The 23850-nt window shown below is 46.8% G+C and overlaps 1 protein-coding gene across 9 annotated transcripts in view; it reads left to right on the forward strand.

The window, feature by feature from the left end:
- Nucleotides 1-4142: 4142 nt before the first annotated feature.
- The window catches only part of CDH23 (cadherin related 23), a 419373-nt gene continuing 399665 nt past the window's right edge, over nt 4143-23850 (forward strand). For 8 of the 9 annotated variants that reach the window (XM_021943382.2, XM_021943384.2, XM_031652259.1 and 5 more), the window contains exon 1: nt 4143-4522. The gene's annotated coding sequence lies outside the window, so the exon portion shown is untranslated. The remainder of the gene's footprint in view (nt 4523-23850) is intronic. The other variant, XM_021943383.2, reaches the window with a different exon arrangement.

A 23850-nucleotide genomic window follows, 5' to 3' on the forward strand; every position in this document is an offset into this window, starting at 1 on the left:
TGGCCACTCTGCTTCCTCCCTTGTCCCTCCAGTCTAGAGGTGGCACACTTTCTGCTGTTGCTGCACTCTGGGTTGCTTCGCCATCCAGTTAGAATTCTCAGCTCTTCCATTCCCTGTTACACATTCATGGTGGTTCTGTGGGCTGGCTGCACCCCAGCTGATACCCCAGTTCCCAGCACGGTGCTTGGCACAGAGTGTAACAGAAGGTTTGAGGAGTGGAGAACCTTGAAGAACACCTCTTCTCATGCTTTCATTTTACGAATGGGGAACACGAGGCCAAGAGAGGTCCAGTGTCCAACCTGCCACCATCCAGCTACAGGATGATCTAGAAGTCAGATCCCAGCTCCAGACTCCTGGCTCCATCACTCTGTCTAAAAGCATGACCATCTAAGACACGTAGGACCACGGCTCCAGTTCATTTGTCCAAGAGCCTGCTTGGCATCTCTGTTCTGTGACTGCACAGGCCTCTCACGCAACACGTCCCAAGGGAGCTCTTGCTCAGGTCTCCATAGCGGCCTCCTCAGAGGGCCCCATTACAGGAAACAGCACGCTGTCCATCTACCACCACAAGCCAGAAACCCAGAAGTCTCCTTGACCCTTTGCTCTATCTCATGTAAAACCACTCCCTCTCTTGGCCCTGTAGATTTTTACCTCCTGAAAGTCACTTCTCTCCACTTCTACCCACCCTCTCATTCCAGGCCTCTGGCACCAATCACCTAGGCACTGCAGCAGCCTGAGGACATGTAAGTTTCACCAGGGCAAGGATTTGTTTGGCGCAAGCATGCGTGTATGTGTGTGTGCGTGTGTGTGTGCATATGTGTGTGCGTGTGCGTGTGTGCATGTGTTGTTCATTCACATATCCAAAGTGTCTAAATTCACAGGGATTAGCTAACTTTTTTCTGTAAAGGGCAAGGCTGTAAATATTTTTGTTTTTGCAGGCCATGTGGTCCCTGTTGAAATTCCTTATGTCTATAGTTGTAGTGTGAAAGGAGACACAACTGGATAGGCCACGTCTGTGTGCCACTAAAACTTTCTTTACAAAAACATGTGATGAGGCAGATTTGACCTCTGGGTAGCGGTGTGCTCACCCCTGGTCTAGAAAATTTCTTGGAACATAGTATTTGACAAATAAATACTTTTAATTGAAGAAGTCTCTTCTCGTCAACTATTGCCTCCCAATCAATTCAATCAATTCTCTCTCTCTCTCTCTCTCTTTTTTTTTTTTTTTTATTGAGATAGAGTCTTGCTCTGTCACCCAGACTGGAGTGCAGTGGCACAATCTTGGCTCACTGCAACCTCCAGCTCCTGAGTTCAAGCGATTCTCCTGTCTCAGCCTCCTGAGTAGCTGGGACTACAGGAGCAAACCACCACACCCTGCTAATTTTTTTGCATTTTTTAGTAGAAATGGGGTCTCGCTATGTTGGGCAGCCTGGTCTCAAACTCCTGACCTGAAGCTATCCGCCTGCCTCACCTCCCAAAGTGCTGGGATTACATGTGTTGAGCCACTGTGCCCTGCCTCAATTCTCATTTTTCCTAACTATAAATCCTATCATGACACTCCTACCCCTCAACCTCCACTCCAGCTACCTGCTTTGAAGCCTTCAGTCTTTTTATTTTTATTTTTATTTTTTAAGATAGGGTCTTGCTCTGTTGCCCAGGCTGGAGCACAGTGGCACGATAATAGCTCACTGAAGCCTTGAACTTTTGGGCTCAAGTGATCCTTCCACCTCAGCTTTCTGGGTAGCTGGGACTACAGGTTCATGCCATGATGTCTGGCTAATATTTAATTTTTTTGTAGTGATAAGGGCTTGCTATGGTGCTCAGGCTGGTCTGAAATCCCTGGACTCAAGTGATCCTACTGCCTCAGCCTCCCAAAATGCTGCCATTACAGGCGTCAGCTACCATGCCGGCCTCTGAAGCTGTCAGTCTTTTTTTTTTTTTTTTTTTTTTGAGACGGAGTCTCACTCTGTCACCCAGGCTGGAGTGCAGTGACTAGATCTCAGCTCACTGCAAGCTCCGCCTCCCGGGTTTACGCCATTCTCCTGCCTCAGCTTCCTGAGTAGCTGGGACTACAGGTGCCCGCCACCTTGCCCGGCTAGTTTTTTTGTATTTTTTAGTAGAGACGGGGTTTCACCGTGTTAGCCAGGATGGTCTCGATCTCCTGACCTTGTGATCCACCCGTCTCGGCCTCCCAAAGTGCTGGGATTACAGGCTTGAGCCACTGCGCCCAGCCCAAGCTGTCAGTCTTAAGATAAAGATCAACCTCTGATTAAGGCCAACACACCTGCACAGTTTGGCCCCCACTCCATTGTGGCTTTACAGTCACTGCCAAGGACTAGAGGGACCACTCAGTGACTCGGATCAGAGAGGGGTGCTTAAAGCCAACAGATGGTGCAGGCTCATCTAGGCCAAGTGCCTGCTCACTTACCCTCCCAAGCTTCCCGGGAGCATTTCCTCGTTCACTGGAGGCACAGAGCTCTCCCCACCCTTTCTGAACTTCCTGACATATGCCAGCTCCTTCCTACCTTTGCACAAGTTGATTGCAACTGCGGCCACCAAACCATTGTTCCTGGCCCAGCCGTTGCCCATATTGGGCACCTGGGGTCTTTGCACATGCTGTTTCTCCTGCCTAAAACTCCACTCTCTCTCCCTTGCTCATCCTTCAGCTCAGTCACCTCCTCCAGGAGGTCTTCCCTGATCCCCTAGGCCAGGCACCATTAAAGCACTCTTCTTCCTGGCACTGATTCTGGCTGTAATTTTACCTGCTTATGTGTTTCATTGATGAATGTCTGGTTCCCTTACTAGAGGAGCTTCATGGGGCACAGGGACCAAGCCTGCTTTGTTCTCCATCCTATTCCTAGAACCTGTTTCAGTTAGCTAGCAGGTAGCAGTGACTGTGAATGAATGAATGAATGAATGAATGAATGAATGAATGAACCAATGAATGAATGAATAATGAATGAGCGAATGGTAAGGAACTGGAGCTTTGGAACCAGATAGATTCTGGGTTCAATACCTGACTCTACCACAGGGGCAAGTCTCCAACCTCCTAAAGCCTGTTTCTCACTGTAAAACGGGGATAATGGCAGGACCTACCAGAAAGACTTTGCTGAAGATAGAATGAGTTGAGGCTCAGAGAGTCTCGCCCAGAGCCTGGCTCCAGGCAGGTACTGTCAATGTACTGACTGGAACAGTGACAGCTCCAGAAATCCTGTCATGTGAGAAATAGTTTTAAAAAATCAGAATGTTTAGCCCCAGGGAAGTAAAGATCAAAGGTAGGGAATAAACCTCTTCCATTACCTGCATATGGACCCTTCCTTGATCCAGCTGTCTCAAAAAGCCATAAAGTCACTGTTCCTATAGGTGTGCAAAAAGAAGCCAGGAGACCATGACTCGGGCACTGCAGACAGGGCTCCCAAAGGGTGAGGACCCGCCTCACAGGTCTCCTCCAACCCAGGGTCCTTCCTTTCTAAGCACCTGGAGGCATCTTGAGCTTGAGTGAGGGATGAGGCACAGGTAGGAGCGCACGAGTCAAGTCGGGTGGGCAAAGGTTGGAGAGAAGCATAGGCCAAGCGGCCCCACGGACTAGAGGGACCGCTCAGCGACTCGGAGCAGAGAGGGGGCGCTTAAAGCCAACAGATGGCGCGGGCTCACCTAGGCCGAGCGCCCGCTCACCATCCCGGGCTTCCCGGGAGCGTTACCTAGCTCTGCCGGAGGCGCAGGGCGGACGCTAGGCTAGGGGTCCCCATCCGCCTGCGCGCCCCTCTGCGGGATGGCGGGCGGCCCTGTGGGGCACGGCTCTGTCTCGCACCTGGGGCCGCTTCTGCGGGCTTCCTCCCTGCCCCTTTGGGGCATTCGTGGAGTTGCCACAGCAGCCGGTGCCATGACATCGGCAGAGGGCAGCTTCGCCAGCACTGAAATATTCATGCCCTGAGCGCCCGGCGGGGCTCGGCGCCGCTCCCGGGGGGTCCGGGCGGGGCCGGGGCGGGAGCTCGGGGGTCCTGGCGGCCGGAGGGGTGGGGAAGCGCCGAGAGCAGGCGGGCGGGCGGGGGCCGGACGAGACGGGAGGTGAGGGAGGGAGCGGCGGGAGGCGGGGTCTGGACGGCGGGGGCCGAGCGGGGCGGGGGAAGCAAGGGAAAGTTGATCGCGGACTTGAGCGGCGGCGGCGGCTCGGGAGAGAGGAACGTGGGCTGCAGGCGCTATGCTTGGCCAGAGGACGCGTCCGACGGCGGCCGGACGCTGAGCCGGGCTGGGCAGGGCAGCCCTGCCCGGGCATGGAGCGCTGGGTGGCTGAGCCTCTGGACGTTTGGGGCGCGCCTAGTCCAAGCCCCCAGCGCGCCTGAAGTTGCGAGCGGCGAGCGGCCCGCGGGGACCCGAGAGCGGCCGGCACGCCGCGGATGAGCCTTCGCGCCGGCTGCGAGACGCGGCGGTGTCCAGGGCAAGAGCAGGCGGCCCGCGGGGGCCGATCCGGCGGAGAGCAGAGCTCCAGGCGAGGCGCGGCGCCGCTGCACACACGCACACGGTACCCGGAGCCACGCACCGCCCCTTCCCTTCTTGCTTCCCTCTCCTTCCCCTTGCCGTTCGCCCGCCGCGCGGCAGGAAAGTTGGTGGCTACAGCGGCTGCCGAACCACTTGTTCTCAGCGCGGCCATCGCCCGCGGCGGGCGCTCGTGGCATCCTTCGGTCCCAGGCCCCTAGCCCCAGCCCCGCGCCCCGCTCCGAGCTCCCGGACCGACGCGCGGCAACTTTGATTCCCGGGAACTCGAATTCAATTCGCGTTGGCCTTGGGAGGACAGGCACCCCATCCCCCATCCCCGGTCCTGGGACCGCGAACATTCGGGGGCTTTGCTCTTGGCGCTACGGAGAGGGTCCAGGTCTGGGGTGGAGAGATTTTCGGGAGTAGAGCGCGTTGGGATCCAATCCCCTCCCCTTCTGAGCCCTGGGTCCTCATTTGGACAGTGGGGATGGGGTGGGGCGCACCCCTACTGCGGGCTGGGCAGCGGCGCTGAAGGGAACTAAAGGCACGTAGTTCTCCCCTCCCCTCATCACGTCCCTGTGCCCGCGGGAGACCCCAGGGGACTTACACGTCCTCCCAAATTCGGTCCAGCTATGGGAAGACGCGCCCCTCGCGGAGCCGGGAGCCTTATGCGGCTCGAGCTTCTCCTTCCTGGCCCTGGAGATGGCCCGCTACGAGCGGTGCTGGCTGCCCCGAGGAGCTCGCACCCGGGAGCACTGCCCCTCGTCTCCACCGTAGGTCAACCCAGGACTCGGGCAGAGCCCGCGTGTTCCGAGGTAGTGGCGGCGCCAGCCGGCGGGCACTCTGCCTGGCTTTCCTGGAGCGGGCACCTAGAGAGGCTGCCTCCGTGCTGTGAGCGGAGATCCGGTGCCAGCCGCCGCCCCACTGCGACCCCAGCCCCAGCGCTAGTGCTGTCAGCGGTCCACTGGGAGGAAATTAGCCTTTCCTCTGTAGAAATACGCCCCCATCCTCCCTAGTAATTCAGAAACCAGAGCCTTCTTTTCCTGCATCCTTTGCCCTCTCAGACCAGAGCTAGCATTGACCTCGCCTTCCAGCCCCTTGGCAAGTGCCCCCACCCTAATTTGGATTTTGAAATAAGCTAGAGAGACACAGGAGGAGTGTGTGTGTGTGTGTGTGTGTGTGTGTGTGTGTGTGTGTGTGTGTTGGGTGGAGTCAGACCCTCACACAGGGAAGAATTAGGTTGTGGGGTGTGGGGTAGGGCGGGCTTGAAGAACCTAGTTGGGGCCGGTTGCATGGTGATGATGAATCAGCCCATGATGGGAGAGCTGGCTTGGAGTTAGTGCTTGGTTCCTGGTGCAGGGGTAGGCGCACTGCTGTCAGCACCTACAGGGGTGGGGGCACTAGATGTCACTCTGCCAAGGAGGAGCTGGGAAGGGGTCCCTTGGCTGGGGGAATAGCAAGGCTTGGCTCTGGCTGCCAGGGCTGGGGAGGACGGGAAGGCAGAGTGTCTCATGGTAGAGGGTGGGTATACCCCGTGAGCTGGGAAGGTGGCACACAGAAGTGACTAGTGTGAACCAGGAAGCTCTGCCTCAAGTGCTGGAGGACAGCAGTGAGGGGTGGGAGGCCCAGAGCTAGCATCCTGGCCTCCTCTGTGCTGGGCCCCCATATACTTCTCTGACTTGGCCTTCCTCACCTCCAAACAGCTGGGCTCCTCACGTCTGCTTACCAAAGGGCTTGATTTGAGGGGTGTGATGGCAGATGGTCCTGGTTGCCTCTGGAATAGCTCCCCCACCCAACAAGCTACCTTACCTGCAGTTTCACCACTTGAGGTTCATTTATTTGAGCCAAATATTTTAAAGGGCACCTTCCTGAAGTGCTCATTTAAAATGCACATTCTTCTGGGAGGTGAAGGTCTGGTGGAACCTTGCTCCTCTGAGTGTGGCCTGTGGACATGCAGCCTCGGCATCACCTAGGGACTTGTTAGAAATGCAGACTCTTGGGCCCCATCCCAGACCTTCTGAATGAGAATCTGCATTTGATAAGATCCTTGGGTGACTCATGTGCTCAGTAAAGTTTCAAGCTGTCGTCCACAGTGCCTTCTCTAAGAGGTATTACATAGTTACTTGGTGCAGAGTGTTGTATAGGGCAGTGAATAAGAACAGAAATGAGAATGAGATTGAACTTCTTTCTCTGGCTGCTTTGCTAGGCTTGGATTAATAGCCCACCACTGGCCCCTTCGGGTTGTACCATGCTAATGCCACAAGAGTGTCTGTGTTTTAGGGTCTTTTAAACGGATTAGAATAGCATCTCAGCTTTGTGTGCAGTCAAAACTGTACACGGAACCGGGTGCAGTGGTGAACCCCTGTAGTCCCAGCTATTGGGGAGGCTGAGGCAACAGGATTGCTTGAGCCCAGAAGTTCAAGGCTGTAGTGTGCTAGGATCGTGCCTGTGAATACCCACTGTACTCCAGACTGGGCAATATAACGAGACCCTGTTTAAAAAAAAACCAACAAAAACCCCTGCACACATTCCAGTAGGAGGTGAGTGGAGGGGGCAGGGTTTCCGGAAGCTAGATATACATACTCTGCCTCTAGGATGCCTGAGACTGAGACTAGATTATGTCCCTCAAGCAGAAGGAATTGAGCAACTACTTTCCACCTCATCTGCCCTCCCAAATGGGTGGATTGACCCATTGATAACACCTCTCAGCGGCCATAGGACTTATGCAGAGTGGAGGAGCATGAGTGCCAATTTGGAACAGCCTACAGAGGGGAGGATACTGACCAAGCTCTCCCTTGACCCCATCCTGGACTGGACGTCCAACTTCTACTGCCCTAGGGTGGTTCAAGGCCTCTAGCCTCAAGACACAGGGATGATGCCGAGGCATGGTGGCAGGTTATACCCCTGGTCCTCTGGATGATGACCCTGAAGCCAAGGCTGGCGTGAGAGTAGGAGATTTGAAACACTGCTGGAGAGATTTGGATCAGAGGCCTGGTGTAGCCGATGGTGTCACAGGTGAAAGGTCATTGCATGGCTCAGGCATCCCACCCTGCCCAAAGAGCCTATCCTTCCCCTAAGCTAGCCTCTCCCAGAGAGAGGGCAGCTCTGCCAGGGGACAAGGTGATGAGGAGGAACTATGGGAGACACAGTCAAGGGCCTTACAAAGAGCGAGCTAATGTGAAGACATTCAGACATCCATTTGAAAATCAGTGAGTTCAAAAATAGTTAGGTTAGGCCAGGTGCGGTGGCTCACACCTATAATCCCAGCACTTTCGGAGGCCAAGGCAGGTGGATCACTTGAGGCCAGGAGTTTGAGACCAGCTAGGCCAACATGGTGAAACCCTGGCTCTACTAAAAATACAAAAATTACCCAGACGTAGTGGTGGGCACCTGTAATCCCAGCTACGTGAGAGGCTGAGGCAGGAGAATTGCTTGAACCTGGGACATGGAGGTTGCAGTGAGCCAAGATTGTGCCACTGCATTCCAGCCTGGGGGACAGGGGGAGACTCCATCTCAAAATCAATCGATAAATAAAAATAATAAAAGTTTAAAAATAACTAGGTTAGTAAGTCTCACTGTTTTCTTGAACCCCCAGGTCTTAATATGTAAAGATGATTGTAAAAATTGACTTAATTCCCATTGAACTCATTGTTTTCAAATTCAGTTTTAGTTGTTTTTTTTTTTTTTTTTTTTTTTTTTTTTTTTGAGACGGAGTCTCACGCTGTCGCCCAGGCTGGAGTGCAGTGGCCGGATCTCAGCTCACTGCAAGCTCCGCCTCCCGGGTTCACGCCATTCTCCGGCCTCAGCCTCCCGAGTAGCTGGGACTACAGGCGCTGCCACCTCGCCCGGCTATTTTTTTTTGTATTTCTTAGTAGAGACGGGGTTTCACCGTGTTAGCCAGGATGGTCTCGATCTCCTGACCTCGTGATCCGCCCATCTCGGCCTCCCAAAGTGCTGGGATTACAGGCTTGAGCCACCGCGCCCGGCCCAGTTTTAGTTGTTTTTTAAACATTTTATTTTATTTTACTTTGAGCCTTGATTTGGCTTCCTCTTGGCACTGGGGCAATCCTGTTTGTCCATGAATAGATGAGCAAGGTTGTTTACAAGTTGAACCCTACCAGATAGGTTATTTCAGGGTGGGAGTACTTTGCCTTCAGTAGAGAACTGCGGATCAGATTGGGTTCTTCCATATTCCAGCCTCCTGTGCATAATGTGGGTGACACTGATGCTGCTCAGGAGTCGTCAACTCCAGAAAGCCCTCCTGAGTCCTTGGGTGGGATGGCTGGTGCGGGTGGGCTGCCCCTCCAGCCTGTTCCTCCCTCGCTCACGGTCCTTCCTTGGTGCTTCTTACTATTCTGCATGGCTCTGGCCTCTCAGTAGCCGCTGAGCTCCTCCAGGGCACAGGCTGCATCTCTTTCCTCCACACTAGTGGAGTAGTTGGTGCTCAGTAACTGTTCATTGACCGAATGGGTTATTGCTGGGTGATGGTTCTCTTACCTTCTCCAGCCCTATTGTTAAGTGATCATTAACACACCAACCGTTTGCTGTGCCTGTATCCAGTTTTAACTCTTCATGGTGGTTACTTTCAAGATGGGTGGTGAATGTCCATCTTGCTGTACTCTGGACTCTAGGCATCTGCCCTTGGACATTTGCATGCCTAGGGAGGCAAGGATGCAGACAAAAGAGTAAAGCAGTGCCAAATGTAACACAATAAGGAGTGGTGGGGACTGGGGAGAACTGAAAAGCATAGGCCCCACAGAGAAGTGGCAAAACCCATCCACGTGATAGAAGTCAGAATAATGGTTACTCCCGGGGGCATAATGACTGGGGTACAGGGGTGCTGCTGGCATGCTGGATGTTTCTAATGCTCGATCTGAATGTCTGCAACAGTGGTGAATGATCATTTTTGCAAAAGAGCCAATTCAGAAAACATTATAACATTTATAGGTCATATTTATTTGGATTCAACATGAAAATGGCTTTATTGAATCCCATAGGGCAGAAAATGCATATTCTTACCAACCTTATTCACGAGAAAGGTGTCAGCCAGAAAACTGGCATATTTAAGATGTAGCCACATGGAGACAGTTTTCTAGTCTTTCAGTGTGAAAGTTGATCAGAATCCCTCATGGAGAGTGGGGTGGGCCGCTGCTGCTGCCCACAGCTCCATATATTTGGGGCCTCAGGGTTTGAGGTCTTGGGGCCCTGTGTCACCTCGATAATAAATGTTGGCATAGCTCAATGTATTGGTGAGGGGAATGGGAATATCAGACAGCCCTCCTCAGCCTCAGGGGCTGCAGGCTGTGTTGCTGAGAGTGACACAGCAGGTTCAGTTTTAGCATTCATATTTTTTACATATTCTAAAACCCCAGGCAAGTGTTGGTTATTATTATGATCATAATGCATTCACTTTGTGATTTTCATAAGGCAGTTTGCAGGCTGACAGACTTGATATTGAGCACCAGTTCTTCCACTAGAGCTCTAAAGCCTTGGATTTGACTTAGTTTTCTCATCTGTAAAATGGGAATAATTTTCAATTGCCCTATAAGCTTGCTATGAGCATTAATAAGAGGACAACTTTACACAATGCCTTTTGTGTAGTACCTGGCACACAGTATACATGCAAAATGTAGTAGCTTTTATTGTATCCCTTTGACTTACTTATATGTTAGGCACAATGTATTCTAGTAAAGAGGTGAAACCTGTTCTTCATAAATTGAATTCTTCCTGAATGTGTGTATGTGTGTATATATGTGTGTGTGTGCGAGCGCACGTTGGGTGGGAGATGTTGTGGTTTTTCATTTGTAATTACTTACTGATAGCATTTAAAAATCCAGCAGTCCAGTGTAAACATCTAGACTTCTGGCATCTCTGATTAGAACTAGCAACATTGTGTCCATGTTGCCAACCAACAGTTGAACAGTTGTTGGTTGGAGCTGAGTTGCAGGTACCCCTCTCTCTCTTTTTCTTTTCTTTTCTTTTCTTTTCTTTTCTTTCTTTCTTTCTTTTTCTTTCTCTCTCTCTCTCTTTCATTTTCTTTCTTTCCCTTCCTTCCTTCCTTCCTTCCTTCCTTCCTTCCTTCCTTCCTTCCTTCCTTCCTTCCCTCCCTCCTTCCCTCCCTCCCTCCTTCCCTCCTTTCTTTCCTTTCTTTCCTTTCTTTTCTTTCTTTCTTCTTTTTTTTTGACGGAGTATCTCTCTTTCGCCAAGCTGGAGTGCAGTGGCACGATCTCAGCTCACTGCAACCTCCGCCTCCCGGATTCAAGTGATTCTTCTGCCTCAGCCTCCCGAGTAGCTGGGACTACAGGTGCATGCCACCACACCCAGCTAATTTTTATGTTTTTATTAGAGACGGGGTTTCACCATGTTTACCAGGATGGTCTCGATCTCTTGACCCTGTGATCTGCCCGCCTCAGCCTCCCAAAGTGCTATTTTCTTTTAAAAATTATTTAATGGGCCAGGCACAGTGGCTTATGCCTGTAATCCCAGTACTTTGGGAGGCCGAGGTGGGTGGATCATTTGAGGTCAGGAGTTAGAGACCAGCCTGAGCAACATGGTGAAACCCCGTCTCTACTAAAAATGTAAAAAATTTAGCTGGGCGTGGTGGCACGTGCCTGCAGTCCCAGGTTTTCAGGAAGCTGAGGCATGAGAATCTCTTGAACCTGGGAGGCAGAGGTTGCAATGAGCTGAGATCGTGCCACTGCACTCCAGTCTGGGCGATAGAGCAAGACCCTGTCTTAATAAATAAATAAATAAATAAATAAATAAATAAATAAATAAATAAATAAGACATACATACATACATAAAATAAGGTCAACAGATCTTAAGTGGAAGTGGTGAATTTTCACATATGTATACACCTGTGTAACCACCTCACTGCCATGGAGATACAGAACATCTCCAGTGACTTGGCAGGCTCTCTGATGCCCCCTCCCACCCCATGTTATCCACTCCAGAAGTAACTACTCTTCTGACTTCACTCTGACTTCTGTCGCCCCTGTGAGTTTTGCCTGCAGCTGCCTTTTAGATTTACGTGAGCCTGCAGCTTGCAGTTCTCCACAGTCCTCATCATTCCCTATCGCCTCACTTTAGACCCCACTTTATTCATTTCCGATACCGCCTTGCTCCTTTAGCCATTTGAGTTTGTGACCTGTACTCAAGGTCTGGAAGTGTTCTCAGAGACCAGCCAGTGGTTCCATTTTACAAGTGGGGAAACTGAGACCTAGAGTCAGAGAGTAAGCTTGTTTAAGGACCCCAGATGAAGCTGAGCCTGAATGCTGGCCAGTCAAGGGCAGAGCCCTGCTCCTCCCGCTCCAGCACAAGGAGTGTTGAGGAGGGCGGGCATGCCTCGTCTTTCAGACCCCAGCAGCCCCAGGCCTGGCCCTGCAATCAGCCACCCAGAGCCTGCCTCAGGCCAATCAGCCGAAGAGGGCGGGAGTTTTTTTCTGACCTGTGTCTTCCTGGAGATGCATCTTCCTCGAGGCAGGAGGTTAGTGATATCACCTTCCTCTTTAAAGGCCATGCTCCATTTGGAGAGGACCTGAGATGCCATTTGTGACAAGGGCCATGCACACCACCTTGATTGTGTCTGTTTCTGAGAGAAGGCTGTAATTTGGGAGCCAGTGAAAGCAAGGGAGGGAGGGAAGTAGAGGAGAGAGCAAGAGAGAGGGAGTGGGAGGGTAGAAAGGGAAAACAAAAGGGGAAGCCGCGACCCTGTCTGGGTATCAATTTGTATCACTAATTCTGTCCCCGAGGAATGCTGGCTTTCCCTGGCTTCGGGTTAGTGTGGGCTGAGTCCCTCTGAGGTGTGCCCTTTAGCTCTGCTCACTTTTCTTCTGTTCCTTGCCTACAGAGACAGGAGCTTAGCCATCCTGCCCCGGCTTATAAGGGAGTTTATTCTCCTCCAGCTCCCCGTGTTCCTTCTCCTGCTAGGAACTGCCCCTGGCCCGGCAGGAGGCTGATCTTGCCCTTCTTTCCTGGAGCCAGGATCACTGATGTCATCTCCAGGGAACCAGTGGCAATGGAACTCTAGGCCAGACCTTTCTCAGACACTCTATGGGGGCCTAAGGCTTTTTCTTAGAGGGTGAGGCACAGGTGGACTATTATTTTTTTTTTTTTGACAGTGTCTTTCCCTGTCGCCCAGGCTAGAGTGAATACAGTGGCACAATCTTGGCTCACTGCAATCTCCACCTCCCGGATTCAAACAATTCTCCTGCCTCAGCCTCCCAAGTAGTTAGGACTACAGGTGCATGCCACCACGCCAGGCTAATTTTTGTATTTTTAGTAGAGATGGGGTTTCATCATGTTGGCCAGGCTGGTCTTGAACTCCTAACCTCAGGTGATCCACCTGCCTTGGCCTCCCAAAGTGCTGGGATTACAGACATGAGCCATCGTGCCCAGTCATGGATGGACTTTCACTAGAAAACCAGCACATAACTGGGTGGTAGGGTGGGGGATCCTTCCAAACCCATCCTGTCTGTGCTTTAGGATCTCACATCTACTGTTGGGGACGCCATTCCTCAGCCAATACTGAACATCACCTGTGTCCCAGTCTCCATCTAGTTGCTGGGACTTCATGCTGAGAGTCCACAGCTGCACTGCCCAGTAGAAAAATAATGCAAGCCACATGTGCAGTTTTAAATTTTGTAGTATCCGCTTTGAAAAAGTGAAAAGAAGCAGGTAATTTTTTTTTTTTTTGGCAAGGTCTTTCTCTGTTGCCCAGGCTGGAGTGCAGTGGTGAGATCATAGCTCATTGCAGCCTTGACCTCCTGGGCTCAAGTGATCTTCCCACCTGAGCCTCCCAAGGTGTGCCTCCCTATCTCTGTGCTCTTTCTATGAGAAGTATAAGTATTAAATTCATCTTTCTGTTGCTTTTTGCTTTTGGGAGTTTTCCAAGCAGGGAGTGACACAGCCTAGAAAGCTAAGGAAGGTGCAGCAACGTGGAGTGTTTGAGGCTTTCCTCTGGGGACGAGGGTCTGGCCTGTCCACAGCAGAGGGGTTTGGATGCCAGAGTATCATGGGCACTTAGCAGACCCGGCGCAATCTCTGGGGGCAGAAGCCCTGGGGCCAGGTAAATGCAAACTTTTCGTGCTGTCTGCACTTCTCCTGTGATATACCCTGGGCCAAGGGTGTCACGGTCCCCCCAGGAAGCATTCAGGTGGCTCCAGGGTCCAGACAGCTGGCAAGTGTGTACTGTGGCAAACTGTACATACTTACCTCGGCTAATGGGGGCCACTGCTACTGTTTGGTCTATGTTGCTAAGCCGCAGTACAGAACAGCTTTTAGGCTTGCCAGACACTTTGATTTTCAAAAGAATCTACACATTGAGATTAAACAAAAAATCTTTCTGAGATGTTAGCAATGAATTTAATATTTGAAGACACAGTGAGGCCATTCATTCATTTAGGAAATAGTCATTGAGCCCTTACTGTGTGCCAGGTGCTGTTCTAAGCCCTTGGGGCGCATCAGTGGCCCCTGCCCTTATGAAGCGTCTGCGGTGGGGAAAACTCTTCAGCAAGCTGCATGTCGCCCATAGATGGCCAGTTTATGACCATAGACTTAGAGAGTGTCAGAGCTGACAGTAGCAATGAGAAACATTTATTAAGTACTTACTGTGTGCCAGGCCCTGAGCTTAACACTTCATCTAAAATCCCTCACTTAGTCCTTACAACAACCCTACGAATTAGGGTCAGCTGTTACTCATATTTTACAGGTGAGAAATATGAGGCACAGAGCGGTTAAGCAATTTGCCCAAAGTCACATAGCTTGCAGGCGGTGGGGCAGATTTTTGCACGAAGGCAGTCTGACTCCCTGATCATTACTTTGTACTGCACTTACAGAAGTCCAGAGCCAAACCTTTTGCTATATAGATGGAAACTGAACTCAAGAAAGGACAAAAGTCCTACCTGGGATCCACAGAGAGGCAATGACAGAGCTGGGGCTGGGTTCCGGGTCACCCCTTTCAATCCAGCCCTGCCAGGTGTGTTTATTACAGTCCTGACTTCCCCTGTAATTGATCCTGGGCTGAGGCTGAATGTTCAGGCACCTCCAGCATTTGGGCAGGGGATGTGAGAGAGTGAGGCTGGCTGGGATTGAAACATCCATGGGAGTGAATGAGGTGGATGGTTATCTACCCTGAGCAGGTTGCCCCCATCTGGGAAGGCCATGTATGTCAGGGTCTCTGCACTTGCCTGGACCCCAGCTCTTCCCATCCGTAAACCTAGGGGTTTGCATGCAGTGGTGCCTATAATTTAACTCCAACCGCACACCTTTCCCTGCCATTGGCCAGGCTGTCTCAGGAGCTCCTGGGTATTTCTGGCCATGCATATTAGTCTTAAGCTGACCTTGGCCTGGGCTTTCTGGGTCTTGACCCAAGTAACCTCATCAGAGAAGCCCATCCTTGTAGTTTTATCATGTTGCTATATGCGTGGTAATCATGAGGCAGTGAAACAGGTGTGAATAATGAAGAAAAATGCCCCCGACAAGTGTGTGAAGACCTTAGTGATAGTCCTTACATTGACCCAAGTGCTTTAATTCTCTGAGCCACAGTTTTCTCATCTGTAAAAGAGGGGAGAAAACCCCTTCTGACCAATCATGATTCAGTGAGTAGGGGGCTCTCATGAGAGACATAAAAGTGCTCGGCAAAATGAGTTGCGAATGAGTTGTGATAACCTAAAAATCGTGCTATGCAAATAGTATGTGTCATTGTAATTAATTTTTACTGAGTATTAATGACTTGAATTATGTGGGATCTATGAGATATATGCAGTTGGACATTTAAATAACATGACAATCTCGAAACCCAAGGAGCAATGTCTTTGTAATGACTTGATATAACTCTGCTCACTATTAACAATTTGACATCCATCTTTTCTGGGGAGCTGTACCAGTCAATTGATATTTATTAAGCGCCTACTGTTTGCAAGATACTATACAGGGCACACTGAGATACAGAAATAGACAAAGCATGGCCCTTGTCTCCCATGAGCTCTCACACTTATTCAGAGTTCTGTATTTGGGGCAATCAGTTCAGGATGTGTGTGTTAGAAGGGGGGAGAGAGAGAGAGAGAGAGAGAGAGAGAGAGTTGTATCTCCTCAGGAAATATCAGCATCTCGTGCCTGACTCAGCCAAGGCCAAGGTTTTCCTTCTCTGATCTTCCTCACTGCCCCCAAATTCTCCCCCTCACCTGAAGTCCTGGTGACTACTGGGTCTGAGTTACCATGGGATGGCTACATCCTAGGAGGGGCTGGGATGGGCATGGGGTGTAGAGAGTGGGGGCAGCCATGGGCTAGGACCTGCCGGGCGGCTGACCTGCCAAGCTGTGTCTGCTGCCTGCCTGAGGGCTGTTGGAAACTGGAGCTCAGGCCGGAAGAAGGGAGCCCATGAATAATACAGCGGGAGAGAGGCTGTTAACTAGGTGACCTCGTTGCACCTGTGTGCTTCACAGCTTCCTCGGGAGCCGCTGTGGAGGGCCTGGGTGTCAGGGGCAAGGGCAGAGGGGAATGGGAAAAGCCAGGTGTAGACATAGTTTATCTGTTTTTCCTTCCTACTTTCCTTTCAACTGCCTGGCTCAGAAGTCCATGGTACTAACTATTGCCTCTCCTTTCTGGTGTTGACCCAGACGGCCTTGGCCATGTGTGCACGTGTGTGTGTGTGTGCGTCTGCATATGTGCGTGTCTGCATATGTGTGTGTGCATGCACTGGCTGATGTAAGGGTGGGCTTTCTCTTACACCCTGCCCCTTGGCCTGATCACAAGGTCTGTTTGCTGAACTGGATATCAGGCCTGCCCCTAGTCTCTGGCACAGATGTGTGGTGTCACCTTTAAGTATCTGGCTGCTGTGAACTAACAAGTCTCCTGGGCAGGACTTTTTGTCTCCTGAGGCTTTGGCCTCTGACAAAAGGGCCCTGTTTGACGTAAGGGGTAGGGGATTCCCTGGTGTTCCCTTCTAATGTGTGGGGTCTGTCATGAAGCTCCGGCTAAACTCATCCAGACCTGAAACAAAGGGGCTGCTGAACCCCAGTACCTCTCAGGTAGACAAAGAAAGTCTCTGAGCAGAGGTGAGGGCCTCTTCCAAGGGCAATGAGCTTAAACTCATTGTTTAAGAACAAAGGGAACTGAGAGGAAACTGCACCAGGAGGGGTTAAAGGTAGACCCAAGGAAGAACTGGTTACATGGTATGTTGTTTAAGGGATGGAGGATGGTGAGGCACTAGAATTCATTCCCAGAGTAGACTGGCTTTACCTTCCACGTGGCTGTTTCCTGACTGCTGGCCTGGGGGTGGGATGGATGAAATGATTTGGGAGTGGAAAGCAGACAGCCCCTAGGCAGTGCTTGGGACAGGAAAAGGTGCCCTTGGTGTCTACTTCCTCCTTTGTCCTGAGTGCTGTCAGCAGGGGCCTGACCCTTGAGGGGCTCTAAGACCCTCTTCCCTAGGACTGGAAAGGGACTTCTCTCCCCAAACCCGTGCTGCAGCCGCAGCCTGCTTCCCCAGGCTTAAGAGCCCAGTCCCATGGGCTGGAGCCTGCCTGCTGCCCTAAAGTCTTAGAACCAGGCTTTCAAGAGGGTACACACCTCATCACTGTCCACAGACACACTGGCCTGCCTGTAAGAGATGAGAAGCATCTCTTCCTTTGTGCCTTGTCTGGGTGGGTGTGACCAGCGCTCTGGGCACCAGGCCTTACCTCTGGGCCCATCCCCTAAATGAGAGGAGATGTTTCTGGCTCTGGAGCCAGACCCCCCAGGTTCAAATCCTAGCTCTTTCATTTGTGAACTGTGTGGACTTCTGGTGGTTTAATTAATCATTACTCATCTGTGTCTTGTTTTCTCTTCCACAAAATGAGAATAATAGTACCCGATTCAAAGGGTTATTGGGAGTATTAAATGAATTATTGCATGTAAAATGAATTATCGCATGTAAAATGCTTAGAAAAAGTGCTTGGCACATAGTAAATGTTCAACAAATGTTGCTATTGTTTATTACTGTGCTACTGTTATTCTCAGCTTCTGCATTCTGGGAGCTCACAGTCTTGCAGGCTGCCTGTGGGTTCCAAGAGTAACTAACTATCATACCTATGAGAAAGGCTGTAGGTTGAGGGGGTGCAGTCCTGGAAGACCTCCAGGATGGGGAGGTCCCTTGCCCTGAGGCTGCAGCTTTGCTGTTTGCCCACCAGCACTGTTCTTCCCATGGCAAGAGGGCTGGAAGAGAGGCAGAGTAGGACAGCTGTTAGTAGCACTGATATTGGTGCCAAGTCAACAATGACTTTTTAAGGCAACTTTTTAATTGAAGTACAACACATGCAGAAAAGTGTGCAAATGTGTTTATCCTGAGTTGTCTCAAAGGGACCATGCTCATGTAACTGCCGCCCAGATTAAGAAAAAAGCGATTACCAGAGCCATTACCCGGCATCCTCCGAAGTTACTCCCATCCTGACTTCTAATACAATAGATTCATTTTGCCTATTTTGAACTTACATAAAGTAAGTTGAATAATGCAGTGGGTTCTCTTTGTGATGTTTCCTTCTCCTTAACTTGTTTGTGAGAGTCATCCTGTTGTGTATAGTTAATGTGTTTATTTTCATTGCTGCATAGTATTCCGTGTTGTGAATATACCACAATTCATCCATTCTACTGTTGTTGGACAGTCGGGTTGCTTTTATTCTTGGCTATTACAAAAGAGACTGTTAAGAACATTTGTGTGTGTGTCCTTTGGTGTACATAGGTATATGCAATTCTATAGGTATTTGACTATCCTTTTACCAACACAAGCTTTAGAGCTTAATTACTATAGTTTTACAGACGTAGTCTTGATATTGCCAGTGTAAACTGTTCAGTTTTGTTCTTCTTCAAGACTCTTGCTTAATTTTGGCTTTCTGCATTTACAGATACATTTTAGAATTGGCTTCTGAAATTCCATAAAAACCCTGCTGAGATTTTGATTGAGACTGCATCAAAACTATGTAGGTCAATTTGAGGAAAATTGACATCTTTACAATATTGAGTTTTCCAATGCATGAACAAGATATACTCCTCCATTTTTCTAAGTTTTAATACATTATATTCAAGAATGCTTTTAGTTGTCTGTGTAGCAATCTTCCACTTTTAGAAATGGATTTCCTTCTATGTGTTTTATGTTTTTCAATACTATTGTAAGTGATACTTAATTTTTTCATTTTGATTATTAACTTGTCGTATAGAAGTATAACTGATTTTTTCATTGATTACACAACTGTTGTTAAATTTACTTATTTATTCTTATAGGTCATTGCATTTTTTGATTTTTTAAAACATATATGATTATGTTTTCTATAAATAATAACAGTTTAATATCTTCTTTTATAATACTTATATCTTTTTTTCTTGCTTTATTGCAATGGCAAGGAGTTTCAGCATAATATTGAATGGAAGTGGTGATAATAAGCATACTTACTTCAATTCTGGTATCAAGGAGAAAGCGTTCAATATTTTATCATTAAATGTGATGTTTGCTGTAGGTTTTTTTAAATAGCTGTCATTTTTCAAATTAGGAAAGTTTTCTTCTAATTTTTTTTCAAAATTATAGTAAAATGTGCATAACATAAAATTTAACTTTAAACCTTTTTTCAGTGTACAGTTCAGTGGTATTGGTATATTCACAATGTTGTGCAACCACTATGCATTTCCAAAACTTTTGCATCATCTGAAATAGAAATACTGTACCCATGAAACAGTAACTCCCCATTCCTTCTCCTGTCTGCCTGTGTAACCTTGATCCTAATTTATTTCTCTACAAATTTGCCTTTTCTGGGTGTCTGGTATGAGTGGAATCATGCAATATTCATCCTTTTATGTCTGGCTTATTTCACTTAGCATAATGTTTTCAAGATTAATTCATGTTCCAGTAGGTGTATGAATTTAATGCCTTTTAAAGGCTGAATAATATTCCATGTATGTATATACCATGTTTTATATCCATTCATCTGTTAATGGACATTTGGATTGTTGCCACCTTCTGGTTCTTGTGAATAATGATGCTATGAATGTTGATGTACAAATACCTATTTGAGTCTCTGCTATCAGTTCTTTTGAGTGTATACCTAGGTGTGGAGTTCCTGGATAATATGTTAATTCTATGTTTAATTTTTTGAGGAACTGCCATACTGTTTTCCATAGTAGCTGCACCATTTTATATTCCTACTAGCAATGTACAAGGCTGACAATTTCTCCACGTCCTTACCAACTCTTGTTATTTTATTTTATTTTTCGAGATGGCTGTCTTGCTGTGTTGACCAGGCTGGAGTGCAGTGGCTACACTAAACTGTAGTGCACAGTTCTAAACTACACTACACAGTTGTGCACTACAGTTTAGAATTCCTGAGCTCAAGTGATCTTCATGCCTCAGCCTCACAAGTAGCTGGGCCTACAGGAGTGCACCACTGCACCCAGCTAATTTTTTGGTTTTTGATAATAGTCATCCTAATGGGTGTGAAGTGGTATCTCACTGTGGTTTCTATTTGCATTTCCCTAATGACTAGTGATGTTGAGCATCTTTTCATCTGCTTATTTGTATATCTTCTATGGCAAAATATTTTTGAATTGGGTTGTTTGTCTTGTTGTTGTTGAGTTGTAGGCGTTCTTTATATATTCTGGATATTAATCCTTTATCAGATGTATGATTTACAGATATTTTCACCATCCTCTGGGTGGCTTTTTTGCTCCATAGATAGTGTCCTTTGATGCCGAAAAATTTTTAATTTTGATGAAGTACAAATATCTTTTTGTTGTTGTTGTTGCCTGTGCTTTTGGTGTCATATCCAATAAATCATTGCTATAATCCAATGTCATGAAGGTTTCCCCTGTGTTTTCATCTGAGAAGTTTATAGTTGTGGTTCTTATGTTTAGGTCTTTTATTTGTTTTGAGTTAATTTTTGTATATGGTATAGGATTAGAGTCCAACTTGATTATTTTGCATGTGGATACACAGTTTTCTCAGCATCATTTGTTGAAAACCTGTCCTTTCTGCATTGAGTGATCTTAGCACTCTTGTCAAAAAATCAATTGCTTGTTTATGTGACAGTTTATTTCTAGGCTTTCAGTTCTATTCCATTGGTCTGTAAGTCTGTCTTTACGTAAGTTCCACAGTTTTCGATCACTGTAGCTCTGTAGTAAGTTTTGAAATAAAAAGTGTGAGTACTCCAACTTTGTTCTTCTGTTTTTTCAAGATTGTCTTGACTATTTGGGGGTACTTTGAGATTCCACATAAAATCTTAGAATGGGTTTTTCTGTTTCTGTGAAAAATGCCATTGAGCTTTTGATAAGAATTGCATTAAATCTGTAGATTGCTTTGTGCAGTAGTGTATCTGAACAATAGTATATCTTAACAATATTAAATATGGTATCTTAACAATAGTAAGTTTTCCAATTTATGAACATGGGATGTCTTTTCACTTATTTATATCTTCTTTACTTTCTTTTCCTTAAAATTTTTTTTTTAGAGACGAAGTCTCACTATGTTGCTCAGGCTGGATGCAAACTCCTGGGCTCAAGTTGATCCTCTTACTTCAGCTTCCCAAGCAGCTGGGACTACAGGCATGTGCCACCATGCCTACTTTAGCAATATTTGTTACTTTTCAGTGTACAAGTTGTTTGCCTCCTGGGTTAAATTTATTTCTAAATATTGTCTTCTTTTTGATGCTATTGTAAATGGAACTGTTTTTCTTATTTCCTTTTCTGATTGTTCATTATTGGTATTTAGAAATACAACTGATTTTTATGTGTTGATTTTTTACACTGCAATTTTGCTGAGTTTATTAGCTCCTGGGTTGTGTGTGTGTGTGTGTGTGTGTGTGTGTAATTGTCAGAGTTTTTTGCATGTATGATCATGTCATCTGCAAACAGAAATAATTTTACTTCTTCCTTTCCAATTTGCATACCTTTTCTTTCTCTTTCTTGTCTAACTGCTCTGACTACAACTTCCAATACTATGTTAAATGGAAATGGCAATAAAAGGCATCCTTGTTTTGTTTCTGATCTTAGGAGAAAAGCATTCAGTCTTTTGCCATTTTGTATGATACTAGCTGTGGGCTTTTCCTTTTCTGGCCACTTTTGTTCCTTTTTGTTGAGAGTTTTTTCCATAAATGTGCATAGAATTTTATCAAATGTATGTTTGTATCTATTGAAATGATCGTATAATTTTCCTTCTTTCTTCTGCTAATGTGGTAAATTACATTGGTTGATTTTCAAAAGTTAACCAACCTTGCATTCTTGGAATAAATCCAACTTTGTCATGATGTGTTATTCTTCTCATAATCCCTTATCTGTTATTGCAATCGCTACAACAGCTTTTGTTTGTATTTTGGCATAAGTGAATTGCTAATGTTCTGCTTAAGATTTTTTTCCTCTGTGTTCATGTGGCTTTTCTTTCTTGTAAAATCATTGTCAGATTATAGTATCAAGTTCTGCTGACCTCATAATACAAATTGGGAACTGTTCCTTCTTTTTCTGTTTGTTTTCTGGAGGAGTGTGGATAACATTTGTGTTATTTTTATCCTTAAAAGTTTAGAACAATTCAATGGAGAACCCATGTAAGGTTAGATTTCTTAGTGGGAAAGTTATAAAGTACAGTTTCAATTTCTGTAATAAATATAGGATCATTTATATTCTTATGTTTTCGTATGTCAGTGTTAGTACATTACATTTTTTAGAACTTTATCCATTTTATATGTAATTCCAAATGAATTGACATAAAGTTATTTATAAAATCTCCTTAATTGTCCTCATGCATTTTTATACTCTCTACAGAATCTACAGTGGTATCTTTTCATGGATGAAATTGGTAACATGTATCTTCTCTTTCATTTTTATTGCCTTTATTGTTACTGTTATTATTCTTTTTTAGACAGGATCTCACTGTAGTGCCCAGGCTGGAGTGCAGTGGCATGATCACGGCTCACTGCAACCTCTACCTCTTAGGCTCAAGCAATCCTCCTGCCTTAGCCTTCTCAGGAATGCACTATCACACCTGGCTAATTTTTAAATTATTTGTAGAGACGAGGTCTCGCTGTGTTGCCTAGGCTATTCTTCAACTCCTGGGCTCAAATGATCCTCCTGCCTCTACCTCCTAAAGTGCTATTACAGGCGTGAGCCACTGTGCCCAGCCATCTATCTCATTTTCTTTGTCATCTTGTTGATCACTGGATTAATCAATTGTATTGATCTTTTCAAAAAACCAACTTTTTAGTTTTACTGATTTTTGTGTATTAAATTTTGTATTCTATGTCACTAATTTTTCTTTCTTTCTTTTTTTTTTTTTTTTTTTTTTGAGACGGAGTCTCGCTCAGTCACCCAGGCTGGAGTACAGTGGTGCGATCTCGGCTCACTGCAAGCTCCACCTCCCGGGTTCACGCCATTCTCCAGCCTCAGCCTCCCGAGTAGCTGGGACTACAGGAGCCCGCCACCACGCCCAGCTAATTTTTTTGTATTTTTAGTAGAGACAGGGTTTCACCGTGTTAGCCAGGATGGTCTCAATCTCCTGACCTCGTGATCCGCCCGCCTCGGCCTCCCAAAGTGCTGGGATTACAGGCATGAGCCGCCGCGCCCGGCCACTAATTTTTCTTCAGAATTTGTATTTCTTTTCTTCAGTTTTAATTTACTTTTTAAAATATTTTTTGAGACACATACATAGCTCAGTGCTTTATAGATTTTCTTCTTTTCTAAAATCTGAATTTAAGGCTGTAAATTTTCTTTTGAGCACACCTATTAGTATGTCACAAATTTTGATGTCATATTTTTATTGTTGTGAGGTTCAAAGTGTTTTCTAATTTCTCTTATAGTTTCCTCTTTGATTTATGGGTTTTTAAACCTCATTGCTTTATTTCCAAACATTTGGGGATTTCATACATTTTTATAGTTGTTTTTAAGCTTAATTCTGTTATGATCAAAGAATATACTTTTACTGATTCCAGTTCTTTGACATGTTTTGAGAGTTACTTTATGACCCAGCATGGGGAATTTTTATAAATATTTTTCATTGTCCCACAAGAATAGTGTTTATTCTGTTATTGTATACCATGTTCAATTTTATTGATGAGGTTAAATATGTACATCATATCATTCAGATATTGGTGTCCTTACTGATTTGTTTTTCAGCTTTTCTATGGTTATTGAGAAAGTTGTGTTGAAGTCTCCCATTATGATTGTGGGAAGAAAGCAGCTGAAGATAAAGAAAGTAGAAAGTACAATTCTAAATTTTTACTTACCTGATAACACAGCTTCAAAATACATAAACAAAAATTGACAAAACTAGAAATTAAAATAGGGAGTAAAAATTTAGAATTGTTGTACTTTCTACTTTCTTTATCTTCAGCTGCTTTCTTGGTGAATTCACTCTTTGATAATGT

Source organism: Papio anubis, chromosome 11, assembly GCF_008728515.1.
Source record: "Papio anubis isolate 15944 chromosome 11, Panubis1.0, whole genome shotgun sequence".
Lineage (NCBI taxonomy): Eukaryota > Metazoa > Chordata > Mammalia > Primates > Cercopithecidae > Papio > Papio anubis.